At 39.0% G+C, this 16296-nt stretch overlaps 1 pseudogene; it reads left to right on the forward strand.

Annotated features, from left to right (window-relative positions):
* Positions 1–16296, forward strand: part of LOC108718542 — a 125912-nt pseudogene that overhangs the window by 47839 nt on the left and 61777 nt on the right.

Consider the following 16296-nt stretch of genomic DNA (forward strand, 5'->3'; position numbering starts at 1 on the left):
TCCATGTGTTTTGGGAATGCCCCATCATACCATGCTACTGGCGTTAAATCCTGGACTTTATCCAGAAAAAGTTTGATCTCCCGAACATACGTTCCCCTGAGTTATGTTTGATGGGCCATGCTGAACCTCTTAATCTCCCCCCATGCCAGAGATTGTTCTAACTTCAAAAGCTATATTATGCTAAAAAAAGGTTATTGCTAACATGGAAAGACACTAGGCCCCCCACCCGGATACTACCCTTGCAGAAAGTGGTATTTTTGGCCAGAGGATGTCCGGACAAATTCCAGGTAATATGGGGTCCTTGGCTTGAGACACAAGAATCGGCAACCACTTAGCATCAACAGTCATAATAACATTGATGTCTATTTATATTGGTCGGTCGTGATCAAATTTCCCTGTCTGTAGTGCATGCATGTAAGTACAAAGAAAATGCAGTGTGTTGTAAGACTATTCATTATCTAATTTTTTTTCTTATTTCAATGTTAATTGTTTTGTATTGTCTCAAAATATTGAGATTAAGTGTGTTATCATCCATAGTGTGTCAGATGCTCCTTAGGGCCCACATATTATATATATATATATATATATATATATATATATATATATATATATATATATATATATATATATATATATATATATTAATTAATGTGTTTCTGGTTGATTAAGGAAGAAAGGAGGCCTCCAGGACTTACATTCTAGGGACCCAGGACAAGTATCCCCTCTTGTTCTTGTGAAGCAACATACCAAAAACAATTGGACTTCCACTGCTTGATAGAGAGGTAACCATTGAGTAGTAAAGCACCTGGTGCTAGTTCACTAATTCACCATACATCCCATATGGCAGCCAATTTGCAGGGTTAAACGGCAGCAGATCTTACAGGTCAAGCAAAGCAAAACAAGCAAAAGAGGATTAGGGCATATACTGCACAAGTGCTATATAGAGGGGTACAAGGGCAGGGCAATAGTTTGTTCAGATGTTTAAATCATCATGATAAGCCTATACACTGTATAGTAAAAGTCAACAAGTATTTGGATTTGGCTTTGCCAAGCGGTGCTCACACATTAGGAGTCTCCTTTTGGTAAAGCTCAAATTTAGATTAGCACCACAGCAGCATTGTGTGGATCTCATTATAATACAGCCACAAATGCGTAACTTACATAATAATAAACAGCTAGTAAATATGTGTGGTTATATTTACATTCAGAATACTTTGTACTCAATTCATTCTTTGTACACAGTGGTCTATTGCTGCAATCTCATGGTCTCAAGTTTACAAGCTCAACATCTACTCGTAGAAAAATATGTACCTGTTTAGTACCACTGTATTAAAGATTTGGCAAAAAATGAAACCTTCCTAAGTTTCCTCCAGGATGAGGTTCACAGAGAATAGAGAACCTGCACTGGCAGTGTCTTGTTTCAATGACAATCCCAATGTAAGATGCCATTGTTTTTCATACTCATGTGCTCAGACAGCTCCAGATGCTTGGCACACTACTACCACAGAAAGTCAGAAATCTTATTTTATTTTACATAAAAGAGTATATTTCTTTGGCAGAAGAAACGCCCCCGACTCAGTACCTACAAATTGCAACAACCAAAATCTTTAGGGGAGCCAATCTACCAAATATCAAGGAATATAATGAGGCAGCATTACTTAGATACGCAGGTGACTGGCTCACGAACAGGAACTGATACGCTAATACAGACCTAGATCAATCTCCCTTGGATGGCCTCAACTTAAATTATTTCCTACACTCCCCGCTTTCGGCGATTCCTCAATTGTTAAAGGATAACCAGTTGTTTTCAGACACTCACAAAACTTGGCAACTGCTACGACTAAGGCACCGCTTATCTCCACATCACTCTCCCTATCTAACATGGTTGGGAAATGTGAACTTCCCCATTGGTCTGTCAAATCCGATTTTGCGTAATTGGCAGGAAGACGGAATAGACACGATCCGAAACCTTATTAAACAAAATCAGGACCTGCTCTCTTTAAAGGAATTAAAGGAGAAATTCCCATTTACGCATTCCCACATATTCCTCAGCATGCAAATACTCCACTTTGCGAGAACCACAATCCATAACATAAAACAAACACCCATTAACGATCCGATAGACAACCTTTGGAAAGAGAAATCGATTGTACGATCTACTGCACAAATATATCATATAATACGAACGACCGTAAACCTGGATACTGAGGAATCCTCCTTGTTTAAATGGACGGTTCTGACGCCACAAATCCCCATCACAACTATTTTAAAGGCATATACACGCACCACTCAGTTGTTATCATCTAGTAGGTACCAGGAAATGACACTGCAAATTCTTCACAACGCAAATCTCACTCCAGAAAAACAAAATAAGATGGGAAATGTCCCCTCGGATAATTGCACTTGATGCACGGCCCCTAAAGCGGATCTTCTCCACATGCTCTGGTCTTGCCCTCAAATACAAAGCTTTTAGCTGGAGATAATCTCCTATTGGATACAAATGACGAACAAACCAATCCAACCAACAATAGAATGGGCCCTATTAAGCATCACTCAACAATACCCTACTTTAAATAGAGGGGAGAAACATTTGGCAGCTAGGCTGGCGGCAGCGTCTCGAAAAACAATTTTACACCAATGGCTGTCTACGGAAATCCCATCAACCACACTTATGAAACAGAAGCTGCACCATAAATTTCATATGGATTAGCTAGAGGCCACGACGAGAAAAGATTTACATGCGGAGAAATTTTTCTCCACTTGGACCACTTACATCACTAGTCTTCCCTCGCCACTTCGATTCTTAACCACTCACACCTTCATAAACATTACATGGTATGACATGGAAATCTTGAAAGGCAATTCTTTGCTACGAGAAACAAACGATTACATCCAAAACTCACTGTGCAAATGCATAATTAATATTATGCATATTACCAGCACTTGACGTTTCTTGCATGTTACATGCATTATTTTAAGGGTAGAATAAATTCCATACTTGTAACATTTAATCAAACCTATGTTAATAGAATACAACTGTTTTTAACTGCAAGAAGTCACTGTATGTATCCAATATTAAAATATTAAAAAAATATATTAAATTATGAAATAAATTTACCCATGCCATGGGCAGTTACCCATGGTAACCGATTAGTGATTAGCTTTTTAAAGTCAGCTGCAAGTAGAACAATGAATGCAACAATCTGCCCAGTGTTGATAAATGAACCCCATTGTGTTCACATTTCAGGTTGTGGGTGGATTTAACATATCCATAGTGTGTCTTCTTGAGAGGTGCACTAAACATACTTTATTTAGATTATATTGGAGCTTGCATGGACATGGTTTCTTATAACAATTGATAAAACCCTTTATTTTATGGGTTTGGTCTGTAGCATTAAGAAAGTGCCTTTTTTAAGTTTGTTTTTCTATGGCAACATAAGCATGTTCTACATTTATAACAGATCTATCGTTTGGCTATTGCAAACCAACCTATAGCATCTCCCATTAGAATTTTCTGAACGCTTGCACTTTCTTCCCTGCTATGCATTTAAGTTGTCTTAAAGTTGGCTCTTAAAGTGATACTTTCACAGAGAAATGTGCTGTTTTTGAAAGACATCATTTAATCAAGGTCCTCAAGCAGAAAACGGATCGATATCCACCTTTTTTCAAGGCAGCAAATAGGTTTTTTAATTTAAAGGACAGTTAAAGTAATGTTAGTTCATGAGTGCAGGACCGCTATGATTTCCGGATGCCCTAGAAATCCTGATGTTCTGTATATCGTGCATGAGCTGTAAAATAAGAATTGCAATCTTTAAGTTTTCCCGAATGTACACTGTCCAGGAAACCAAAGGATTGCTGTCACGTTGTGAAATCATGGTGGCAGGCATCTAAGGTTAGTGATAATATTCTAACACATCCAAGAATATCACTTTACTTGTCCATTGATTGTGAAATGGAAACATGAGGCAAATATTTTCTTGCATAATGAAGTCCCAATATACTTGTGCACTGATAACATTATCAAAGGTCGAGGTTTATGAGGTTTTTTTCTCCCTTGAATAAACTCCCAACTCTAATGTTTGCTTATTTATGAAATAACCTGAATGTAAAAACCTCGAATGTAAGAAAAAAAAACTTGATTGAATTCAATCGGGGGGAAAAAAATCGTATACCTCAAATTTATCGAGTTATAGGATAAAAAAAATTGTAAAGGGCACTCACCCTGGTGGTCTAGTGAGTCAGCGGGGACACCCACCTCGTGGTCCTTCCTCTTCTTTATGCCGGTAATACTGGTGCACGCTCGGCGCGCACTTCCGGGTTTTACGTCAACGGCGTCATGACATCATCACGCTATGGTGCGAAATTCAAAGTATTTAAAGGTGCTTTGAATGAAAACTCGTTGCCCGTTGTTAGCTTCTACATGTAGCTTCCTGGGTGTGATTTTTGTATTATTCTGATTCCTGTTTTGTCGCATGCCTGCCTGACTTCTGAATTCTGTAATCCTGACCCTTGCCTGCCTTACTTTTCTGAATTCCGTTATCCTGACCTGGGCCTGTCTGACCATTCTGAAGATCTTCCAGTTTTGACGCTTGCCTGTCTGACTTCACTTGAACTCTGCCCACACCGACCCGTCCTGTCTGACCTTACTTGAACTCTGCCCAGCACTGACCCTGCTGGTTTGACTACGCTACTTGTCTTATCCTGAACTGTACCTTCCGTCCAAAGACTTTGATAGGGATCATGCCCCTTCGTCCTGGACCTTTGCATGGCTCCTCTCTTATTAAGACCTGGCGGCATCCAATTAGCTGAGGGCTCCTCCCGAAGTGAAAGGCGGCTGTTAAAGGCAGAAGCAAAAGCCAAGACCAGGGAGCCTAGCACTGGTTCTGGATTTAGGGTGCCGATCGTGACAAAAACTTTGAATACCTCAAATTTTTCAAGCGCAAAACACTCAAAGAAAACCCCTCAAAAATCATGAAAGCAAAAAACATTTTCAAATGGTTAAAGGGACCTCTGCCATTGAGTTCTACATGGCCTTGACAGGTTTGAGATGGTTTATTTTTGGATTCAGCTTCGGGGCACAATAAATCTCTAAAAACGTCAGGTTTTTTTTGTCCCTAAAAATTCGAGTTCTTAGTGAAACTACCCTTGAAAAACTCGATTTTTATTAAATAACCCCTCAGTCTCTCTTTACTGCTGCACTGCAAGTTGGACCCATAACCCATAAAAGCAGGTTAGCTGAAGGCTGGAGTAGGTATCAACATTGAACATTTGTCCATATGCTTCCTAGTGATAGCTGTGAGGATTGCACCCAACCAGTAATGGTGAATCTGATCCATTCCACTTCAGCGAAAATTTGTGAAATGGCGAAAAAGTTGCAGCGTTGATCTGATGCAACACGATTGTCGGATGCAGACGCAGCGTGCATTGCCTGCATCCGACAGTCGTGTCGCATCGGATCAATACTGCGACAGCATGATCTGACATTTTCATCTCTTACCTTATTTCTGTCGCATCCGACGTGACGCCTGTGTTTTTGCGCAACGCGTTGGATCGTGCAGAAATCGCCCATCGAGTCCTACCCGTAGTCAATGTGCAACATTTTTTTTAAAAAGGACCATACCATTTTTCCTTGTCATATTTTGATACTCCCCTTCTTATCACAAACACTAATATGTGCTCCACACTCTGCTCGCTCTGTACACAATGCTAGACAAATGAAAGCATTTATACAAGAAGATAACACAGGAAATTTAGCAACAATACCTGTAGTACAACTAGGTATATTTAAAAGAATGTGCCACTTAAAATTTGGTAAGCAACTGTAATTAAGCCCATAAACAATAACATGATATGTTGGATTTTGATTAACACTGATTTATAGATCAAACTATAATAATTTTGAATTAAAATGCAATTATGTTACTATTTTTTTACCAGTATATTCTAGAAAAAAAAATGTAATAAAATATGTGCAAAAGCAAGTACTATAGACATTTTTTATATGCATTTAGCTAATTGTGTTCTTTTCAGGTGATACCAATTTGCTGCTTTAGACCAAAAAGACACTCTAGGGCTTTTAACCTTGGCTAGTTTCATTTAAAATGATCACTTCTAAAAATACGCTGCACATAGTCATTTATCAGTACCAATGGAGGATTTTTTAATAAAAAAAAGACAGTCCTAAGAAATAAACCTCAGGCTATGCTATATATTGTTTATATGTATGCATGATATTAGCTTATACTCTACCAATATGCTCCTGTACAGAAGTCTACGGGGGAAATTTACTAAAGGGCAAAGTGGCTAACGCTGACGAAAACTTGCCAGCGTCACGTCATTTCGTCACTTTGACGATTTACTAAAAGTAGCTGGCGTAATTTCGCTGGCGTAATTTCACCATGAAGATAGACTCTGGGGCAACTTCGCACTCTAACGCCAGGCGAATTTTTGGTCTGGCGTAGCCGGTAAAACACCTGCCGGTATTACAAATTTACCGGCAATGTAGCTGCCGGTAATTTGTAATACCATTTTACAAAATCCCCTGCCTGCCGATGAAAACGTACATTTTCGTCGGCTTTGGGCGGTGGCCCCACACTTTTGTGACGCTGCTTCCCCATGGCTCCGCCCCCTTTGTGGTGCCCCTCGTCAGCTCCGCCCCTTTTGTGTCACATCCCGCCCCTTTATTTTCGGCCCCCACCAGTGGCCGGTAATTTTTTTTTTTTAAAAGGTGGCAACCCTAGTCTGGCTAAAGAGCGTTACTACGAAAATTCACTAAATTTTTTATTTTACTGACTGTTACCTCTATCGCCAGAGTTGCCTTCACCACCTCAGACCAGGCGAAGTGCAATAGAGTAGATAGGAGTTCCTTAAAAAAAAGTTGAAAATGTTTCTAAGTCCCAAAAAACACTGGCGTTTTTTTCCCTATTTAAAGGGTGATAGACTGAAAAAGATCATAATTTTTTTTGGGGTACCGGGGTACCCTCCCTCCCCCCTACATTTGCTAACATATGGCACCTAAACTATACTGTGGACACATCTGTAGGGCATTATAACAACTTTATATAATTTTATTAAGGTTCCCTGGCCTTGTGTAGTGTAATGTATTTGCTGCAGCATATACTGCCATTGTACTTTAACTGCACGCCGTATGCTGTTCCGAAGATGAGGAGGAGGCAATAGGGTTAAAAAATTATTTTACAAAGAGGCATGGTCGATTAGAAAATTGGACACCTTAACACCAAAGGGGCTTAATCTGGAACAGGCCCGGACTGGCAATCTGTGGGTTCTGGCAAATGCCAGAGGGGCTGCTATAAGGTGCCATAGAAAGTCAGTATTTAGTGGGCTGGTGGGGGCTGTTTGGGCCTCTGTGTGGGCTGATTGGGCCTCTTTTACCTGAAATGGCAGGGCCTATTTAAATTCTCAGTCCGGACCTGATCTGGAATATGATTTATCTCCTGTTTTTAGATAATTTATATATGGTTTTAATTTGGTTTTAATGTTCTTTTTTACAGCCTATCTGAGGATACATTTTGCTACTTTTTCTGAAATGGGACTACCAATTGACAGTGTCAGATAAGTGAAACAATGTTTTGAGTTTGGCTATTATGTTGCAGCCCCACTAGAGGGTTCTTTGACAATAGTGTATAAAAAGGAGAATGTGTATAATGTTATGCTAGCTTGAAAAAGAGCCGTGCGAGGCTCAAAACGTTTCAATGCTGCCCTGCTGTTGCTGAATAAAGGCAATTTTTAATTTTATCTTGGAGTGCTGCCCATTCGTTTCTGATTCCTGTATTCCAGTGGGGAAGGACACTGCGGGAGGTGCATCCAAACAATTGAGAAAATTGAACCAGGTGTGTGCCCCTCAAATCCTCTTTGAACTGCACGCCGTATGCTAATTAGCCAACGCTAGTGTAACTTCGAATTGCTGAGCGTATTTTCCGGTTCTGGATTTAGGGTGCTGACTGTGACAAAAACTTTGAATACCTCCCTGCACCATTCACTGTAAAGCCTGAACCTTTAGGCTGGTTCAATGAGTTTGGTATATAAAATTCTTGGCAACCCAGACAGTTTTCACCCGGACAGCCCTCCTGAAATCCTGGTTGTCCAGGGGAAAACTGGACAGAGGGCGAACCTGTTAGGGACTGACTCACATGTAAAGGTTACGATATTGGTATTTCTGATGGCAGCTTAGAAACCAGCACAATTCGCATCAGAATTGAATAATCAGCTGTGCAGCATTAACTTATATGGCAGGCAAACCTCATTTTCTGCTTGTTTTGTGACAAGATGAATTGCGTTTTAACAGCTGCTCAAAGGTCACTGAGCATGTCTATGTCTCAGACACTCCTAACAAAATCCAAGATGGGAAACTCCTGTGACAACTTTGAAGGCCTGCAAAATTACTACTATAGAGATGCTGAACCTTTAGGCTGGTTCAATAAGTTCGGTATATAAAATGCTCCTTTAACATATGTTGAAGTATTTCTATTTACCTTTTCCTTTAGCCACTGTACAGTCAGCAGCTAAGGCTCTGGTATTGCTTTGAATGTGTAAAATGATATATTAATGTATATACCTGTATAGCTGCATTTCATCCTGATGGAGAATACTTTTGCAGAATTTCAAACATAACTTCCTATCTACTTTTCTGCCATGGATCTGCCATTATGCCCTTCAGATTAGCCATCTTTTGAAAGTTGAGGTTGTTTTATACCCAAAGAACCACTGTTACATTTTGACAGTCACAATGGCAGTTGTTCATCATTTTAATACCAGAGCCACATGTTGTTTCCATTTAAAACCAGCAGATGTCAGGCTATACCAATTAAATGAGAAACTTGCTTTTATTAAAGCTTCTGTTTTCTGTTGGCCATGTGTATACACTCTATTGTACAGGTTTCTGACCTTTTATCCAGAATGGATTCCTTGGAAATTCATAATGTCACCAAACCTGTGTCATCGGTATGTCACAGTATATATTTTCTCCTCCACTCAAAGGTGCTCTATGAAACAGCTACATTTTGAGGTTTGAAGTAATGTTTCTGCTTTTATTCTTTCTGATCCTTTTAATAGATGTGTATGTGTGAGCTAACTATAAAAATAAAGATATGGTTCACCTTTACATTGACTTTTAGAATGTTATAGAATGCCCTAATCTTACCAACTTTTCATTTACTTTTAATTTTTTTTTATAATTTGCCTTCCTCTTCTGCCTCTTTACGGCTTTCAAATGGGGTCAGTTGTCAGATAAAATTGTTCTGTTGTATTTATAGTTTTATTTTAATTTCTATTACTTATCTTGCTATTTAGACTCTCTCATATTCATCTTCCAGTCTCTCCTTAAAACCGTTGTTAGGGTAAATAAAACTCTAGCAACCAGGTAGCTTCTGAAATGCCAAACTGGAGAGCTGCTGAACAAAAAGTTAAATAATTAAAAAAACTCTAAAAATAAAAAATGAAGGCCATTTGCAATTACCGCTATCTATTTTAAACGAGAAGTTCATTTAAAGGTAAAAAAAGGAACAAAGTCGACCTTTTGCAGGTGCTTTTTAAGTTTAAAGACATATATCTACAATATAAAAAGGTATATTAAAAGGAAGCATTAATTAATACTAATGTACATGAAGTTAAAGGGAAACTTTTGTTGTTATTGATGCTTAATAATTCTTTTTAAAAAGTTGGTGTTTTTTTAGTTTGAGATACAAAAGGCGTATTAGTGTTCTTCCTTTGACTTCCCTACTAAATACATATTTCATCTTACAAACATTATTCTTTAGCTGCCAACTATTCACAGCATCTTTACTCACTGCAAAAAGTGTTAGTAGGAGAAACATACAAATAGTTCAATATAAACCACTGCTATAAAAAACATACAACAAAAAATATCCACTACAGTTTAGTGGATACTTTACAATAATGTCTGATCCCTTTTAAAATTCTGAGTGCAGGATTTTGTAATCCTTTGTTTTTCTGACATTAGAAATTAAACTCGCTATGAGAATTTTTTTATCAAAATGTATCTAATAGTATTTATCTTGCCTTATAACTTTAATATACCCCATTCACAGGCTTAGACTAAGGTCACGTGCTGTGGATACACTGCTTGTTTGGCCTCTACCACCATGTGTATATGTGTGCAGCAATATTAATAAATACATAGTAATATATACAAATTAACAGATTTACAGTAGCCAATACATGATATGATAAAAGAGTAGATGAGAATTTTGGTGGCACCAACTATCTTATATAAGAAAGTGACATGATTTAGTTTTAGTTTAGATGAGAAGTAATGATAAACTTAAGGCATTGGGTCTGGGTATATGGAGTAATAAAGGAATCTTTAATGGGAACAGACACTTCTAGGATCATATGGGTGTTGGATGAGGGAAAGAGGACCATTTATGTATGAGAGATTTAGTTTAATGTAGTACTGGGACATCCAAGAAGAGATAGCTGACAAGAAGAGAAGACTCTGGAGGGCTCATCTATAAACTTTGTACATTGCAGAATGATTAACACATTGAACATATTTGCCTTGCGCATGATTATATTTATAAAGCTGAATAAGAGTGGTGTATATTTAATGTGCATACAGAATTGCAAATTTTTATTTGCACTACGAATGTCCCCAATACATGACAAGGGGACTCCTCAATTGACCCTTTGCCTTCAGCTATCCCATTGAACCCCATTGTTACATACAGTAGTGAGACAACAGTCAGAAATAGTGAAAATGGCCACAGCATTTATTCACATTTTATTAAATAAATAGGACCTTGCCAGCCTCACCCCAAGGCAAAATCCAAAGCCAGAATTCCATAAAAGATTGCTACTATGCTCTGCCGCTCCTCACTTGAGATCAGCACTATGTCATTATATCCACCACTGAGTATTAGGTTGCCTCTACCTACAGATAGGATCGCCCCAAACTCTGCTACGAGCAGGAGCTGCATCTCCCACCATGAGAGAGGTTCAGCAGCCCTGCTGTCGGTCTGGAATCTGCAGTGTGTTGATGATAGAAAATCTAAGCAGGCTGTCACCTAGTACAAGCTGTAGTAGCGTCTTTATCAATCAACCCATTGTGCAGTCACAGGAGAGAACCTCCTTTTTCCCTCTTCTAAATTTACCTGTGCAGTACTCTGGCAAAGTCCTACCGCTGCTGTGACAAATAAAACTTAAAATACATTATCATATATCCACTGTTTTGATCCAGAGGAAGGCAAAAAAAAAACCCAGCCTGAAGCCACTGCCAATTATGTCTCAAGGGGGAAAAAATTCCTTCCTGACCCCAATGGCGATCTGAAACATTCCCTGGATCAAGCATTTGACATTCAATAAAATGGACTAATAACATGCAAACTCTCTCATGTTTATACTGTATAACTATACCGAAACCACAATATAACAGTACATGCAGGAATACATCCACATTTGCTATTAATAGATAATATGAGAACATAAAGAGAAGCTCCTGAAATTTCACAAAATATGCAAAAAAGGGGAGGGTGGGATGTTTCTACCTGCTCAAAAGATAAGGAAGTGAACTGCTTCTTCCCCTGACATCACATCTCTGTCTTTCTCCGCCCCCAGCCTGGCATTTTCCTGCCTTAACTCATTCCTTCTCACCCACTCACAGCTACAACTGATTCTGCCAATCTTTAAATATAAACCAGTGTAATTTGGCTGCTAGTCATTCGGATCCCTTGTCATGCAGCCCCTGCATTTATAGCTCCAGGGCTTTCCTTTCTTTTAAATGTGGCATCATTGCAAATATATATGTGCACACTTGGCGTTTCAGTTACGTCACAACTTTTGTGACAAAATATTTGCAAAACAGTTTTTTGCAAATTGTGAATTTAAATTACAGACAGCACTATTTTTGCACACAATGACCCTGCACTCAAGCACCTGTCTCATTTGTGAGCCATTTGTGAATATTTGTGTACAATGCAAATTTGCAAAAACCAGAATGACCAGCACAGCAGTGCAATTTTACAGCATTCAGGGAGAAACACGGGCAAAACAACCATTTGAGAATAAATATGTGTGCACAAACTCTATAAATTACCCCCTGGGGGTATTATCAGAGTAGAGGTGGTATTAGAGACCACAATAATGGATTAGTTTGCCCAGAGAGAAAGTATAGAGAGAAACTAATAAGGGACTAGGACAGAGCCTTGAATACCCCACCAGAGAGAGAGAGAAGTAAAGGGAGAAGATGGTGCTTTTTGTAGGAGACCAGGCCACATTGATGCCGAAAATGAGTGTTTACAAATTTTTAAGATAATGTTGTGAGCCAAGGACTGCACCCAGAAATAAATAATCCTGTGCCATAGCCTTAATTTACTTTTTTTGTGATATTAAAATATGTGATGCAACATATACAATCTCACATACAAAAAAGGGAAAGTTGTGCTCACCACTAAATTTTAAACCATTCGACAGGGTGCAATGAGGCTATGACCACAATAGGTCCTCTGCACTATCCCATTATTAATATCAATGTCTTCCCCTTTAAACAAAACAGGGATTGTTTGCTAGTGTATTCAAGCTGGCAAACTTTGCCAAAGTCACCCCTGGTCTGGCCAGTCCTCCTCTCTCTTTCATATGATTCATTAGGATGCCCTTTTATTGGCCACCACTGGGATCACCTGACTGTAGCTGGAAAGGGTGAGAGCCACAACATGGAGCTGGTCACTGCTCCTGTATTAATGTCCTATATTTATATAGCACAGGCATGTCCAAAGTGCCACCCGTTTTCAAATTTACACCGGCTCTCAGCCTGTCAGGACTGCCAGAAGAACCCGACGGCACTGCTCACCTTCCCGGTAGTCGCAATGAAAATCTAAGATGGCGGCACCCATGTTGAACACATGGGTGCAACGTCACTGCATGATGACGTCATCAGTGGTGCCGATGAAAATCCAAGATGGCGGCACCCATGTTAAACACATGGGTGCAGCGTCTCTGCATGATGATGTCATCACTGGTGCCGGGATTTTGTCATAAAAGGGCGCCATGGACACTGAAACCCTGCCTGGTATTCTTGCCTGCATTGTACCTGGGTGGTTCCTGTGAAGATTTCCTGTTTGTTCCCTGATCTTGATCCCTGCTTGTTCTGGACTTTGACCCTTCGCTGCCTGCCTGAAGATCTTTGCCTGTGACCAGACTATTCTCTTGTTTAACCCTTCGGATACCTCGATCTTGGACTCTTGTTCCTGGCTTCTTCCTTGGTCCGTACTACTCCATTTGGGAGCCGATAGGCCCCCTGACACAGCCTCCATCATGAAATTAATAATAATGAGGCCCCCCCAGCACAGTGCGATCAGGAACCCATAGCAGTAATATTAAGGCACATTAGTGAAATGATCTGCCACTTACTGGCATGTAGAGACGCGCTGTTTTCGTATACTTCTTTAGGGCTGAAGGTGTCAATAGACGTATTGATGTGCCAGTACAGTAAACTAAAGAAGTATGGCGTCACTACATGACAGTACATGTCTATTGCTAACACCTTCAGCACACAGGCAGCAGTATAGACCAAGTGGCAGATCATTTCACTAATGTGCCCAAATATTACTGCAACGATTACTCGATTACTGTAATTTAATGTTAATGGTTCAAAGAATGTCAGGCTGAATGGTCGGCCCCCACACATTTTCACTTTACCAAATCTGGCCCTCGTTGCAAAAAGTTTGGGCACCCCTGATATATATAGGACATTAAGGTGTGCAATGCACAATGCCTTAAAACTGGGTACTTAGGATTACTTTTAGCCATTTGTTTTTTTTTTGTTTTGTGTTCATCTTTAAAGATATGTACTGCATTAAAGACGATTCTCTCATATTTACTTCAAGGACACCTTGTCATTTCATATCAAACTTGGAATACTTTTATTGAATCTATTTATCCAGTAATACCCATTTTACAGGTACAGTCTTATATTTTAACATCATTTGAAAAGCTGATTTATCTTCATTTCCTTATTTTTCTTATGATTGTGTTTTCTTTAGTTTTTTTTTCCTGCATTTTAATAAATTTAATTTTATTGAGGCCAATCCATTCTAACATGGATGCTGATTTCTACCACATATTCTTCAAAATACAGCTATGCTTTATGGTTCATTTACTGCAGTATAAGCCACGCTTGGAAGGGAAGAGCATGGCAGATGTAAATTGATTTAGCTCCCTGAACACTGTCATAGTCTGGGCAAAAGAGCTCACACCTGCATTTCTAGGCATTTTTCATTCAAGTGAATTAGAGTTGTGGGAGGAAATTGTGGTTAATTTTCAGCTGGGTGAAATACACCTGCTGAAAATTGCCCCATGTGAATTCAGTTTGAGCCACAGAATATATAGATAAGGATGTGAAAATACAGACAACATTTTCTAATGTATTTATATTGGGCCAAGGGTAATTAAATGGTTGAATTTCACTGTACAAATAAGTATGCACCATTTTGAACAAAAGCATTGCCTACTTTGTGCTAATGAAATGAACTGGTAGCAGTTTGTTTTGTTAGAACACCATAGACAACGAGTGCTCTGCTTTCTTTAACTCTTTTACTTTCCTATTGGTTATTTTTCTTCTCTCTCTCTCTCTCTCTCTCTCTCTCAAAGATGCAAAAAAAAAAAAGGAATATAAGCACAGTTTGCCAGTCTTCACCAGAATTGAATGACAGGTTCCCTTTTAATTAGTAACAGATTTTTAGTGTTGTCTTCTGTATGTGGAAAAAATTAAGATATGTCGTCTGATAAAATAAACCTGCCCATGATTCACCATTATTGTCTTTAGAGTCTGTTCTATGGCCATGGTTATCAAAATGGTTAGCAGTACATTTAGGGGCAGATTTATCAGGTCGAGGTGATTTTTTGTGTACTTCGACTAGGGAATAGTCCAAATTCGATTCGAATTTGTAAAAAAAATTTGAATTTCGAAATTTATCATATACTGTCTCTTAAAAATTCGACCGACCATTCGGCATCTAAAACCTGCCAAATTGCTGTTTTAGCCTATGGGGGACCACCTAGAACCCATTTGGAGTCAATTGGTTGACTTTGAAAAATCAAAGGTTTTTTTGGGAAAAAACTTTGCAACGGATTTGATTGAATGCGATATTCCTTCGATTCGTATGATTCTATTTTGGCCGAATACGTACCTATTCGGTCGAAAACGGACCTATTCGACCAAAAAAAAAACCTTCGACTTAATTTCGGTTGGTCTTTTTGATTTCGAATTTAGAAGTTTTTTCAATTCGAAATTCGACCCTTGATAAATATGCTCCCAAATGAACGAAGAGGATTCAACCTGTAAGCAACCCCAGCTTCAAGAAAGTGTTTTGCCTAATGCAGTCAGTTTGTTTATCCTAGAACAACCACTTGATCTAAAGCTGGATAGCAATGAGAAGTCATTTTTTATGGGTAGTATTGACTAAATCGTGTTTTTTGTTAATTGGGATATTTGTTTATTTTGTAATATATCATTTCTTCGCATTCTCCCTTTTTTCCCTCTTACTTGTACTTCTGTGGCTATAAAACCAGTGTCTAAGTTACTATTGCCCCTCATGTCCTCCCATCCTCAGCCTCTAAAAGCTGTACATTCTAGGGTTCTTAGATTTTCAGTTCTAATATCTTCTAGCCTTCTTTACTTAATTTATGTATTTGTTGATGTATACACCCTTTTTTGTACAGTCCCTTTGAATATGTTGGCACTGCTTGAATACATAATTGGTTTAAAAAAGAATAGAATAATAAGTATGTATGCTCTCAATTAAAGGAGAACTAAACCCTACCAATCCTCAGCCTCTTCTTCACCCCCTTCCACTGCCCCCCTCCAAGGTCCCTCCACGCAATAACTATTTTGTTCAGAAGTGTTCCTGTCTACTGACCTGCAATAAACCTGCAGAGTTACGCAGCAGAGTTCAAAGGAGCCATCTTGTCGGTCTTCTGACCTCTTCTGTCAGTTGCCAATACAGATCTTGTGGGAGCATGCACAGTAGAAGCCGATTCAGGACCTAGATTGAACTGGGCAAAGATCTTTTCATTATCGCGAGACCAATATTATATTGAAATGATCGTTTAAATGTATGATTTGTCCATCAACTAAGAAGACCATTTCAAGCGATATTGTCTAGTTAAAGCCAGGAAAACTGAGGGTAGCTGCCTGCTTGGCCCTGCAAACCTAGATTTCACTGTGACCGATGAACTTTTTTTTAACCTGGCCAATCAATTTTCTGACAGATGTCTGACGAAAAATCATAAGATGCACGATTGTTTCCTGCTCTAGCCAGCTTC

This window comes from Xenopus laevis, chromosome 6L, assembly GCF_017654675.1.
Source record: "Xenopus laevis strain J_2021 chromosome 6L, Xenopus_laevis_v10.1, whole genome shotgun sequence".
NCBI lineage: Eukaryota > Metazoa > Chordata > Amphibia > Anura > Pipidae > Xenopus > Xenopus laevis.